General features: G+C 39.5%; 1 protein-coding gene across 3 annotated transcripts in view; it reads right to left on the minus strand.

Annotated features, from left to right (window-relative positions):
- Positions 1–14263, minus strand: part of AKT3 (AKT serine/threonine kinase 3) — a 161972-nt gene that overhangs the window by 131714 nt on the left and 15995 nt on the right. The window lies entirely within an intron of this gene.

The raw sequence follows: 14263 nt of genomic DNA on the forward strand, positions 1-14263 counted from the left end.
ACTGCGATGTCGCACAATTATTTTTTTTTACCTTACGCGTTGTTCAACGGAGAGACTCTTTCAGTTGGTGCTTTTTGCGTGTTCCTCCAGCTGCCCAGTGGCATGCTTTCCATGACAGATGCTCTGGCTTCATTCTTAACATATGTTCCAGATGATAATTCCATCTTCTTTTCTGGATAACTTTAGAGCCAAGGGGTTTTTGAGCTGTCTAATGAATCTTGGCATCTGTTATAAATTCATTCCATTTAATACATAGTATTTTTCTAAGGCACTTGCTTTCAAAGGCATTTAGATGTCTGTACCTTTGTTGGATTTCCAGCTTTCACATCCATATGTTGAGATGGAAAGAAATATCTGAGTTAAGTTTCACACCCTGGTCTTTAAAACATGGATTTTTATGACCATATCTTATTTAGTTGGTAAATGAAACTGTTGCCTTGCCAATTTGTAATGCTAGCTCCTTACTGAAATCCCCAGATGACAGGCACCTCGCTACCAAGATACAAAAATTTATTCCCTTCTTTTATTCCTTTACTTTTCCAGTGTAATATTTGAGCTGGGAGTTTCCAGGGATTAATTATATTTGTCCAGATTTTTTTTTCCTTATGATTATGTAATAGCATTGCAAACAAAACAAAGAAACAAAACCAGAAAGATAATGCTTTTCATTGAACTTCATCTTCTAATCACTGAAGGACAAGGAACTGTTGCAGCCTCTCAGAAATCACTGCAATTACCGTGGGATTTTTCTTTGTTACAGAAGCTTCTCAGGTTTTCTTCAGCAATTAAAAATTGCCAGTCTCTCCAATGTCAGCTTTCAGTATTTTTTTCCCTGAAACCCTATCCCCACATTACACTTTCTCCAGTTTTTTAATTGATGCTACTGTATCTAGCAATAGTTACTTCATTTCTATGCCAAAGTTGCTCACATTCCCAGCCTATCCAACCCATCTTGTAGATGTCTCCATTCTCTGTATCCTTCCCATTTTATCCATCACTCCATACCCTCAACAGGCCCACCAGCTGCTCAGAACCATGCAAAACCAGTAGCATTTACCAGCGACTCCTTCCAACAAGACCAGAGAACAACTGTAGACAAAGTTTAGCAAAACTAACGATGGACTTTTACACCAGTAATAACCAATAGCAATTACAGCATGAATCAAAAGGAAAATACCTCTAAAGCATTCTAATTCTTCCATTTTTAACGTTTCAAGTCAGGAACAGAATCTCTAATTATGGTACAAGCTGAAACCATCACTGCATGCTTCTCTCTTTCAGAAACAACACTCTTCAGCATGGCTTGAGCAGAAAAGGCTGTTTCCTGGGAGGATATCCTTACAACAGACTCTGAGAATGTTCTCCTGATCTTTACTCTCTTAGTACCTGGTCCGTATCCCAGGCTTCACCACAGTTTACACCATTCTGTAGTTAAGAAAGCACATCATAAATTTAGCACGTCTAAAATTGAGAAAAAGATCACCTCCTTCCTCAGAATGAGGACTTAGCAAAACCACCATCTTTACATGTGTTGTTGAGTCCTATCTTTCCAATTTTAAGCCTCTGTAAGGCTTTATGTACACTAAAAGCATTTGTTTTTAAGATGGTGCATTTTTAAACACCATTCTCTTCCTATATGGTATGTTCTGAATAGCATTTAATACTGCGTTCTTCAAGTACTGGTTAAATCACAATGCCTCTTAATTTCTTGGTAGAGAGTAATTGTTAATATTTATCTATTCTGAGGACAGATTAAAATGTTAATGAATGGATTCATTTCTTGCTTTGTCTATTAAAAAATAAAATACGAACACTGTAAGTGAAGAAATACAAACAGATTTTCAAGGAACTCCAAAGACAAAAAGATATCCGGGGCATTTTTAAGTATGTCCACTGGCAAAATTCAGAGGCTGTGGTAAGCCACTCTTTTTATAAACTGTGCATCTAAATAGTACACAACTTTCCTCTACACTACAGCTACAAATATATTAACATCAACAGTCTACCAACCAAGGACAGCTTTCAGGGAATAAAGTGGTTTGGGAGAAAGGAAAGGCTATTAATAAGCTAAAGCTCTAGTGCAGGATTGTATTTACTACAAAAATACAAAAGCCTATTGTGAGGCAACTTACCAATGACAATGATTTCATTGAACATGAAGACCTGCGGCCTTCTATCCAGCAAAAGTCACTTTATTACAGAGGTATTTTCCCTTTTGTAAGGCAACAGACACATAAGAAGTTTGTGGCTGTGGAGAGAAATGAGCCTCGCTCTCCAGGCCCAGGGGCCGTGCCCCAACCGCTGCATCATCCTTGCAGACCAGACTTACTGACCAGAAGACCTGCTGTAAGTGCTACTTACATCTGCATGTCATTTTTAACCTTGTAGATGATTTAACACAGCATTTCTAACTCACCAGAAGCTTCTCTGAAAGGCTTTTTCACCAGAAGTTTGGCCAGCGCTGGAACAGGCTGCCCAGGGAAGTGGTGGAGTCACCATCCCTGGGGGTGTTTAAAAGATGTAGATGCGGTGCTTAGGGACATGGGTCAGTGTTGGTGGCAGGGCTGGGGTAACAACTGCACTTGATCTTAAAAGTCTTTTTCAACCTAAACAATCCTATGGCTCGGTGAAAGGTCAGACACACTACGGATGACCAGACAGCGATGCTTTTGCATACGCATTGCCTCTCAGTCAAAAAAGGATTTCTTCTCCCCTGTATTTTACCCAGCTCTGGAGTAGCAACTTGTTGCTCTTTTATGGGAAAATTCATTACAAGAAACCAACACTAAAATCAGATTTTATGTTCTTATATAAGAATAAGTTTAATTATTGAAGTACATTCCTGGACCACACTCAAAATATCTATTAATATTAGAGTTTTTAAGAACGTAAACCTCATTTGAGTGGATCAAGCTTTTATTATCAAAGGTAGTATTATTTGCCTGTCTGCAGGAAATTATTTAAACTCTCACCACCAATACACTCAACATTTGTGACGTTACCTCTTAATGACTAAATTGATACTCGGGAGGCTGGCACAAAAAAAACCCACCTCGCTTAGACTTACACATAAGTATGTACTACACAGCTATTATATACCACAAATAATGCACTATGACATAACTGCCTCCCTAACTCTCTCTCTGCACACTAAATAATACCTAAAGCTATCTTCTTGGAGAGGGTGCACAAAGTGATAGAAAGGATCCCTAAAATAAACTGGGGGTGGGGGGGGTGGGGGGTGGTGTTTGGGTTTTTTTAGTGGTTTTTATGTTTGTTTGGGGCTTTTTGTTATTTTTATTAGAAAAGAGAGCTAGCATTATGGTCACGGCAAATGGGAAACTACAAGGTGTTTGTATGTGCCTGGAGAATAGGACACTCATTCGTCATGAAATCTATTTGGTCTACTATCAGCATGGTTGTCCCCATTGCTGCACATAACAGCAATTCTCCATCTCCTTTGGAGCAACGATGGCTGGATCAAGTAAAGGAAAAGTTTGTTAGCTCTACATAAGCCTCTTTGTGCCAACAGCAGTTCCACATAAAAACCCTACACGCATGGTGTAAATTAAATGTGTAAGATCTTGGCTATGATTGAAAGCCATCCAAAGGGATCCTAAATACAAATGCTTACAACAAAAATTCATTTCAAATACTCACTGTGCAAGATATCATAAAGAGCTTGATCCTTCTCCAAATTTTGGTGTACAACCAAACAAACCCAGAAGCAGGCTTGCAAAGAATAGTTTCAGCCAAAATCTACTTTTACAGGAATTGTATCAAATGTAGCAAGAACTCTATGGAAACTCTACTGCAGAAACCCTATGGAACGCTCAAGAGACTTAAAAATGAAAGTTATCTGTTGTTTCACTGATTGTCCACCAACACAGTATGTATATTCTGAACTCTGAGAACCGTAAGTATAATTTTAGTCTTGAGTAAAACCCAGAAGCCAACAACTCGCTAGACTCAGAAGGATATCTGTCTATCATAAGCTTTGGGTGGTTTGGGGGGTTTTTTTGGTTTAAAATACTCTTTCTAAACAGCTTCCAAACTCTAAACCCAAGAGGATTAGAAAGCTACTGTATCATTTGGATTAAGGAACCACTTAAATGTTTCAGACATTAGCCAAGTCAGTATTCTGTTAAAAATTACTTTGCTTAAAACCTATAAACATACAGGAAATAGGAACCAGCTAATCTCCCGGTGGAGTTCTTTAATTCAATCACGTTTAGGACTAGCACAGGGAGTAAATCAGTGGCCCTTTTCTAAACATGGACTTCGAAGAAAATCATCTTGAAATACAAACTAGTTGTGCTGCTGTCTGGTCGCAGTGACAACCTGGGGTTGAGGTGCGGTCTATTAACCCATTTCTTCTTGCAAACGAGGGAGCTGGCCCGTCCCTCCGTGCTGCCGCTCGCGCGTCCCCACGTGTGCCAGCACTGCTGTTTGTGCAGCTACATGGTGAGTCAGGTCAGGGAAATGATCCATCTGAAAGTTAGCTTGGAAAATTAAAATAGATTTGTTTTCAGCCGGTAAGTTTCCTGGCATGATTCACCATGTCACCATTACAAGCACAAGTGCCAACGCAACTGAGCAAGGAGAGGACATGACACTTCCCCCATCTCAGCTACAGCTTCCACTTCACACAAGTTTCAAGTAAACATGGAACTGCATCTATCGGGGGCAAGTTCACAAGCTCCTAATTAAAATACAGTAGTTGCTGCTGTTTCTCAAACTAAGATTAACTTGTTCTGAAAAGTTACCGATGTATTATATAAACTGGCATGATAGTATAAAAGTTAGCACAGTTCAAAAGAGAATACAAGCTTTAAAGCAAAGCAATCCATGCTGTACAAAAGCACGCAACTTGGTTAAGTATTTTCACACATGTAAAAGTTGTACCAAAATCCATCTCCACAGTTTCATCAGGTCAAAAGAGGGCAAGTATAGGTTGGGATGTTGCCATGTTCCTATGGATTACTCTCCCAGTGATCACAGGTCAGGGGTTTCCTCCAGTCTCTCTGGAAGACACCTAGCAAAAAAACTTAACCTGAAGAATTGATAAAGGACAACTGAGTTTTTTGCATCTTATTAACATCCTCCCTTTGTACGCTCTAACAGATTTCACCTCCCCCTCTGCAACACATCAGGAGGATAAATAAAACCCAAATCCACTGCTTCTCCATCAGGTTGAACTTCAACTACTGTTAGACTCATTCTACTTCCTCTGCAAACAGTTCTATTTTAAAAAAGCACGAACATTGAAACGTAAAGCACTCAGAAGTTTCAAAGGGATTAACAAACTCACATTCAGGAAGCCTCCAAGGCAAAGTAGCAATACTATTTCCATTTTATCTGTGGGAAACTGTGACTTGGACAAATTCAGGTTACAATCCACAATACTGAGTGCCAAAGTTAAGATACTGTTGGCCCAATTCTCTACATCATTTACCAGCCTACACCTCTTTCTTCCTTACATAGCTGTTCGTGAGTTTATTGCAACCAGTAGCACAGAACATTCGTATGAAGTAGCAATCGCTCTCTCCCTGGTGGTGTGGTTCTCATTATCCAGGCCTAGTTAGCAGCTATCTGTGCAGACTATTCTCCTTTCAGTAACTTTCTTAGCACGCCAATGTTGATAGAAGACCAGCAGGAAGCTAACCCCAGTATAATTTTTACACTTCAACTGTGCAAATGTGAATAACTGAGGATTACGCAGTTTGCAATTTCAACGTAAAAATGCTAACAACAACTAACAAAACTGGGAACTTTTCAATTTTAGACGGTTAGTATGCAATTATACTGTAATTCAATATTTTTCGGAAGACTACCTCCAAAGGCAAAACAGGCAATGTTTTGAAAGTGAACTTCTGAACCTATCTTGAAAAAGGGAACGTGTTTTCTTATCAGCGTGCTGGCATCTGACACTCATTTCCTATCTGCCTACCAGTTTTAAGAAAGCACTCTGCAAGAAAGCAAACTATAAATTCTGAATTTACAGTAAACAAGATGTCAGTTGCAATGATCTTGAGTGCAAAGAAATGCACTTAGATTTATAACAAGTAAGCTAACGCTGCCCTGATTGGCAAGGGAAGTTATCAATAATAGCACAGACTAGCTGGGACATAGCTAGAGATGGTACTAAAGAGGTCTGGAAAAAAGTAAGACTGAAGGTACACCTACCTTACAGAGAAGGAGCATCACATCTGAAGCAAATCTCCCAATTATCAACTATTACAAGCTCCAGCTTACACTGTGACCACACCTCATACACTCCCACTACCAAGGGGCTCCTGGTCCATAGGAACAGACGTGACACTGCAGCCGAAGCAAAGCTCTGGAAACATGCATAGGTAGTACAGACACCAAAATTGTAGCACCTCTGGACAGATTTGCTCCTATAGTGCCACATATGTGCTGATGGAGACCTGCCCTGAGACCCAGGGAACCCTCCCAGCGCAAGTCAAGGTCTGTGCTGCTGGAACCCAGCCACACCGGCTTGCCTGTGATTCAGGAAAGATCAAAATGTTCTCAATAAGCTGGTGGCTGAATAAATCCCCAACACTACCATCACCTTCTTTCCATGTTTTGGTGGGAAAAAAAACCCTCTCATTTTGTCAACAGATTGCAGAGATGCTCATGAAGGGTCAACAGTTCCTCTAAGAAAACAGAAAGCAATCGAGACAGCATTCGAGTGATTACAAAACCTTCTTCCCTTGTCCTCCACCTTCTATTCATTCCCTAAATCACCACCAGCCTGATGTCTTCCCAAAGTTTATTTTTCAATATCTCAATTTGCAGTCTCAATTGCCTCTTTGATATCCATGCCCTAAAACGTCTGACTTCTCAGTCCAGCCCTAAAACTCCTTCAGGACCTAGTTTCAAGTCACAGCTCCTGACCTTATTAATGTTTTTGACGGCTGCAGCAGGGGTAGTATAAAAGAAGTGGGTCCCACAGAGGCATAAGCTGATTGACTTAGCTGAGGTGAGAGCAACAGGTACATGGACTGCCTCTGAAATAAAAGAAAGCACAAAGACTGGGCAGATTTGTTGGACTGGCACGTCGGTATATTGAGGGAAGATGATTTTTTGATGAGGTATCACAAGCAAAAGTGACATAAACACAAATTAAATTAAGTTTGATGAACAGATTACAGTATGCCAAAGGTATTACACAGCATGACTATTTAAGCTTTAAGTAAAACTAAAAAGTAGGAGTTGTATTAATTAAGAAACACGTATTTGTGAAACAGTTCCTCAAAGTCTTCCCCAACAACGTATTTTCGACATTTGCTGGTCTTGCAGCGGTGCCAGGCCAAAAGGGTTCTGGAAAAGGACAACGAACCATTAACATCTTGCTTCCCTAATCCCTGCAACAGGGTCAACCTTGCTCCTTCGGAAGTACCACCTTCATGGGTAACAAACTGGTATGCGTGAGAGAAACCAGTATGAATGGAGAAGACCTTCAGAACGTGAGCAATAAGGCAGCATTCATTACATAGGAAACGGAACAGACATACAAGGCTATGTAACACCAGTGTGTCCAGAATACTAAAAAAAAAAAAACCCAGAAAAAACACACCAAACCACCCACCAAAACATGGCCTAGGTCTTTTCCTGTGTAACAAGCAACTTGTTGTCGGGATCAGTAAAAGCACTTTTCTACCATAAAACTCAGGATGTGCAAAAGCCCAAAGCCCAAGGTTATGAGCGCCAGAAACATGCCTTACAAGCCACTGAAGGGATAATGAACAGGGATTCTGTTTAGGTACTGAGGCTGTTCAGCTTCTTTTCAAAAATCTAAAAATCAACAGCACCAAGGTCAAACATGTTGATCCTCCCACAAACGTTCCACATTAAGAATTCCTTATTAATACAAACAAAAGATAACACCTTACTCCCTCTGAATATATTACTGCATCTTCTACCTGATGTATGAGTGGTAGGAACTAATAAATTTGATCCAAGAACATGCACAGAAATTTAGCCAGTACTATCTACCATACAGCTCCATCTAGAAAAGTGTCATTTTTACCAATCAGAGTCACAACCATAAAACCACTTAAAAACTGGGAACAGGCTGTATTACAGCTACATTGAAACAAAAACAATTTTAAAAGAAACTTAAAAATTAATCAGCCACACACAATTATCTAAACTGGCATTCAGCAAGGATATTGCAGAGAAAAAACTTGAAACTGTTTAAAATACCTTGCCTTTCAGGCTTCAATTACTATAGCAAACTGCCTTTACCTACAGAAACTGCTAATAATCCAATGTGGAGAGCTGCAAAAATAACACTTATCTATTTACTACCTAAAAAGCACCTGGAATAAACAGTTATTTAGCAAAGGGAGCACTCCACACTCATCCTAGTTACATCAATTTTAAGATTTTTCACACGGGTCTGACCTTCCTTCAGGGACAAGAAAGGTGCAAAAGGTTATTCCAAAAAGAAGAGCTTTGTACTCAACTCCAAAGTGAACGGGCTGGAGGAAGAGCGCAGAGGGTCCTTCTCCTCTCCCAGCGGGGCAGCCGCAGGAAAACAGCCTCTACATACACAGTTCTCTGCTCGTAGTGTACATGGAAGCAAAAAACCCCAGTGTGTGAGGTCTCCCCAGCTGCAAGCAGCTTTACAGATTTACCTAAATCCATTTCTACATTGAGTGCACAATACAGAAATCTCTGTTTGAGAACTTTAAAAAAAAAAAAAAAAATCTGGTTTAGATATATGAATGTATAAACACGTATACAAGAAAGCTTGCACTGTTGGGTTTTTCTCTCTTTTGTCCTCACGGAGCTACCTTTCACATTCATATATTTGATGGGAACCTTAGAGTAATTCACATTTTCTATTAATGAGATAGAATTAGAATAGAAAGAGTATAATAAGAGAGGCTTATTTCAAGTGGCTCATCAATGAAGACTTTAAACTACTATTCACTAGGACAATTAGAAAAAAAATAGTTTAAATTTCTTCTACTTTGTGTAGCAGATGTTCAAGATAGTCTATTTAAATTTGTCTTTGTTAGAGGTGTGTTAAACCACTCAAATAATTCAGACAATCTGCAAACAAGATTTCTGACAGGTTGTGAATAACACTCAATTAGTACCATAACTTCTGAGATTAATTTTTCAATCAAGGCATTCCTGCTCCCACCCCAAAAAAAAAAAAAAAACCCAAAACAACAACAACCAAGCATACCATGTGAACTCAATCTCCAGCATGTATTTTCAAAATTAACATCTGTTTGTTCTTCGTTCAACTGTAAAACCCCATGTCCATTAAATTAAATTACTTAGTTCTTTCTCAAGAACTAAGGTGGGGGCAGGGGGAAGACATGTTACCCTAAGACTGTAAATAATTTGTACTTTAAACAAGGATTGTATTCTTATTTGGAACAATACATTTATTCCACTACACTATTTCTTTTTCTTGATAGTAGATACAACAACAATAAATATTTTCCACATGGTTATTTCTTCAAATCTCATGATAACCTGCATCATGTCCTTATTTGCAAACATGAAAACAGACCAGTAGTTGAGGGAATATCATCATAGTAAATCAAACACATCTTATTCTATAAGCAATATGAGCTTAGAAATCTAACACTACTTCAGATAATTCAATTCTGGATACCAAGAAGTTATGAAAGGCTACATTTAAATAAAACAGGAAAGAAAAAAAAAAACACAAACAAAAGCACTGAGTGAAAAATTGTATTACAGTATTTCAGTGATACAGTTTACAGGACAATCTCATTACAGGAAAGCTTAATGACATCTGGTTTTTACCACCGTCTCATTACATCAAGTTTCTTAAGTTATCATGGTTATGCCACAGCAATTTTATACTTCAAGCTCCCTCTCTATAAAATTGGTATACTAGTACTGTACTTCAGGTGAGCATTGCAAGATAAAATAGTGAGATTCTATTAAAGTCACCCTCATCAGCAAGTCAGATATATTATCAATTCAATATAATTTGGATAAAAATGTACCCTGTAAGCCATGTAAAGACCGCCATGACAAACAGCATTACCTAATGTAACACACTTGAACACAGAAGCCCAAACAGAGGTATGGTAATTGAAGTATGACAACAGAAGCACTGGCTTAAACAGACAATATTCTGCTTTATCTTTAAATGATTCAGCCATCTTGGTATGCCATACACATGAGGTATATCCTCCCCAGATTAAATAAAAAAAAAATACTTACTCTTTCAATTAAAGAAAAAGTTAGTCGACACGTTAAATTTAAAACTGGGTCCTTTAAAAAGTTAGCATCTGTGTCAGTTTTTCCTTTGTCCCAAATGATCTTTTAATAACATGGTAACAAAGACTGTTAAACCTTTTCATATGTTTAAACTAATTGAAATCTTGTGCACAGGTTATATATAAAGAAATTAGGTTGCAATTAAGTATAGTTATTAATGATTCTTAAATCTAATTGTTGTGACTATTATAGACCACAGACAAGGTCAACTCTACAACTCAGGAAACTTTAGCTTTAAAGAAAAAAAATACCACGTGAATTATATGCATAAAACCCACTTTTGTAATGATTATCACTCTCATCATACTACGCATGTTCCTCCATTTAAAAAGACAGCTGTTTTCAAACTGATAAATTAAAAACACATCCCCCCCATAAAACATTTTTAATTTAGCAAATACGGTAAAAACATGTAAAGGAAAATTAAAAATACTAAATCTTACGGTAATTTAAAGCAAACACTCTGCAAAACATTGTGCTTAAGCAAATCCAAAATGTAAAAGTCATTTCAGCAATTACTGCAGAGTCCTTACACTAACTGCATAAAGGTCAAATACGTGTTTTAACTTCTGCGTGTCAGCAGCAAGGTTCAGATCCCTGTATTTCAGATTTTTAGTCAACATCGCTTCCCTTTCACCTGTATTCATTAGAAGGGAAAACACTGGTGTCATCTCAAAAGGAAACTCACAGAGGAAGACAAACACACTTCTCTCCTCATCTGGCTACAGGAATAACTGGAGAACAGAGAGGAGAAAGAAAAGTCACTATCCTGAAACAAAACACACCGAGCCAGCGAATTGCAAGAACATCTTTGCAGCAGCATAGGGACACATGGCCGGGAGATGCTTGGCACTTATCACTAGATCCGAGACAGTAAGACACAGACGACCGTAAAAGGGTCCATACAAAGTACATTCCCACTCTTCTTGCCCAAGCAGAGGCTCTGCTCTAAGCCTGCTCCTCTGGCTCTCCACTCGTACAGGTTCTGCCGCCTCACGGGATACAGCCGCATCAGTCCTTTCATTCCGATAAGAGCACTTTTGCAACAAATCTTCCCATCACCCTAGTTAATGCACTTTCATTTGCAGTCCTGGAGTGCACAAACCTGGTTTCTTTCAGATGAAAATAAAAAACCCCACAAGATGTACTCCGGGAGCACCACCACTGCCACAGGGGCACAGGAGCAGACAGGAGCCAGCCCAAAGTAACCCTCACTTTGCTCTGCAAGCGTGCTGTTGATAGCTACCAGGGCCCCACCACCCATTACTTCATTCTCTGAATCTGCTCTCACTGGCTGCATCACCTGCCCAGGCAGCCCCAGCTGCTGTGCTTCAGGGTCTCCTTCCACCTGTGAGACGGGACCTGACTGCACCTGAGGCTCAGTGAGCCTCCCAGGCTTTGCTTCCCCTTGGGTTTGTGTCTTCTGCCGGCCAAAGCTCTCACCTCCAGCCCGTTACCTCTGCCTGCTTGGCCATTCACATAAACACCTAGTCTCCCCACACTGAAACTTCTTCTCCTAAAGACTACTCAAAGCCCGAGTACAATCACCCTTAATTAAGCAAAACTTAATTCTGGCATTCCTTAACTTTGAGCGCTGACTGATTTTGAAAGAGCAATACTTCAACAGGTCTATCATTTAAGCGGACAGAGAAAACCAGAGCACTGAAGCCAGCTGCATAGCATCCCATTGACGCCGCAGCGCTCAACCGCAGGGTTAAAAGCTGACAAACACATAGCCCTCAGCCCTCTGTTACTGACATGGATACAGCACGAAGGACAATAAAGCAAACATTTTCTCAGTGCATTTCACAGCCATTAAGAATTGTATCGCAGTGCCCTAACGGACTCTGTCTTCCCCAGCCTCCTCCCGCACCTCACGTCAGATCCCCAGCTCAACTTTCAGTCCTCCCCTCTCACTCCTCCATCCAGCTCGCTTCAGCCATTACAAAGGTGGGTTATCACATTAGCCATCTCCTCCAAACCATTCTTCATCCCACTACTTTCAAGTCATCCTCATACTCTTTAACCGAGCTGTGAAAAAAAGGTTGTTCCGTTTTTTCCTTGTATCACAAACATTCCAGGCTGCTGAAGGGAACAATTTTAAAAGCTCCCAGGCTATACCCACATCACCAAGTAATTTGGCATAATAGAAGCAGATCAGTCAGCTGGTGCCCAGGCTCCTAAGTTCCCAGCGTATAGGGTGTACAAGTTTTATTTCAAGTAAAATTCGGTCTGGAGCCTCAGATGGAATGTTGCAGCACACGTGTGGCTCAGGGCTGTCCTGGCCGGTGGGGCTGGAGCTCACTCGGTGTCCACCTGGAGAAGAGATCCCATGCTCAGGTTCCTCCAGGGGGATCCTGACTTGTACCTTCCAAACCCACCCTGTGAGCCCAGCCAACACGTATTGAGTAGGGCTGATCAGAAAATTCACTTCAAAACTCACAGGACGATAGGTTGCAGAAGCAGGGCAGCTCTACCCAGACCCCCAGTGCTTCTTGGTGCAGAGAGACAATATTCAGCTGTCAAAATAAGAAGTGTCCACTGAGCACATTCCAGCTTTCAGAATTTAGATTAAGGCTGATCCTTTTTTTTGTTGTTGTTGTTGCCAAGAAAAAGTACTTAACAACTTCAATTCTCTTGCTCCCAAGCAAGGTCAGGGTAGAAGTTGTAATTACATGTACAACCATTGATTTAAATGCTTACAAATTCCTGACATTGGAAAACGCCACTGCACTTTTCCTTTTGTTTTCAGAAGCAAACAAAATGAACGCTTTAATCCACCAACAACCAGAATAAGTCAGACACAGAAAATTAAGGACAATATTAGGTCTATCAAAAAAAAATTCCACTTAAACCTACACAGTTACCTATAGTAAGAAGAAAAAAACAGCCATCCATTCAGTCAGAGGTAATTAAAATATGAAAAAAATGCACGTCATGAAATGTCTTTACTTAGAAAACAATTACTAACAAAGCTGACATCAAAATGTCAGCTCAGCAGGCTCTTCTTCAATTAATATAGTAAAACAGCATGAGGAGGAAAATCTTTATTTTACATTTCAGAATTTTAAATATGCAGTAAGACGCTGAGTTTCATTGTATGTTGTCCTTTTCCGGACACAGTGATTAATATGCATATCCAGTGCTCACAGAGTTGCTATCAGGGTGTAATAAGAATGAGCAACATTGCATCAATGAACTGATGTCATGCAAAAGAATATTATTTGGATCATCCTAATCATTCCAAGACATTTGAAATAAATTTATATGACATCATCAAAAAAGGAAATCAGATACCCAAACCAAGTAAATAACAAGAAGACTGGAAGGAAAAATAACTGAAAAATTTAAATAGTTCCTATCATGTAGAATTCGATTTGTTATAAGTATACATTCCAAAATAGGAAGCAGGCCTTAGGCTTCATACAGTTTAGCCCATTTTCATCTGCAATACCCATAATGCACCCTGAAATGCAATTTATGCAGGAATACTAACAGAATAATAAAACTTTTTCTCTCATTCTCTTGGCTTCTTTGACATTTAATGTCAATCTGCAGTAACAAAGCTAATAATGATCTTTGTCTTCACACACTGCTATTGAAACAAAGCATTTCTTTGCAAATTAAAGGGTAATTTTGTTCCCACTATTCCAGTCTAAATCTTTCTGGGCTAGAATCACAGAAGCTCGTGGCATAAATCACCCTATAATCCAGATCACCTTGTCTCTGCAAGAGAGACGATGTTCTTTTGGAAATCATCATGTGCACAACCAGAACGCAAAGCAGATCAGCATGAAGCATGGAAGATTTCATCCGAAGTTCATTGCATGATACAAATGCCAGATATTTCTAGAGGTTTCCCATTCAGAGCTTAACGTACGGCAACCTTCCAAAATCTGTAAATCGCATGGTGACACATTATAAAGCGACATCTCAAAGACTTTACAGGCACTCAAACGTAACAAAAAATCATACCTTA

The sequence above is a fragment of the Falco cherrug genome, chromosome 6, assembly GCF_023634085.1.
Source record: "Falco cherrug isolate bFalChe1 chromosome 6, bFalChe1.pri, whole genome shotgun sequence".
Classification (NCBI taxonomy): Eukaryota; Metazoa; Chordata; class Aves; order Falconiformes; family Falconidae; genus Falco; species Falco cherrug.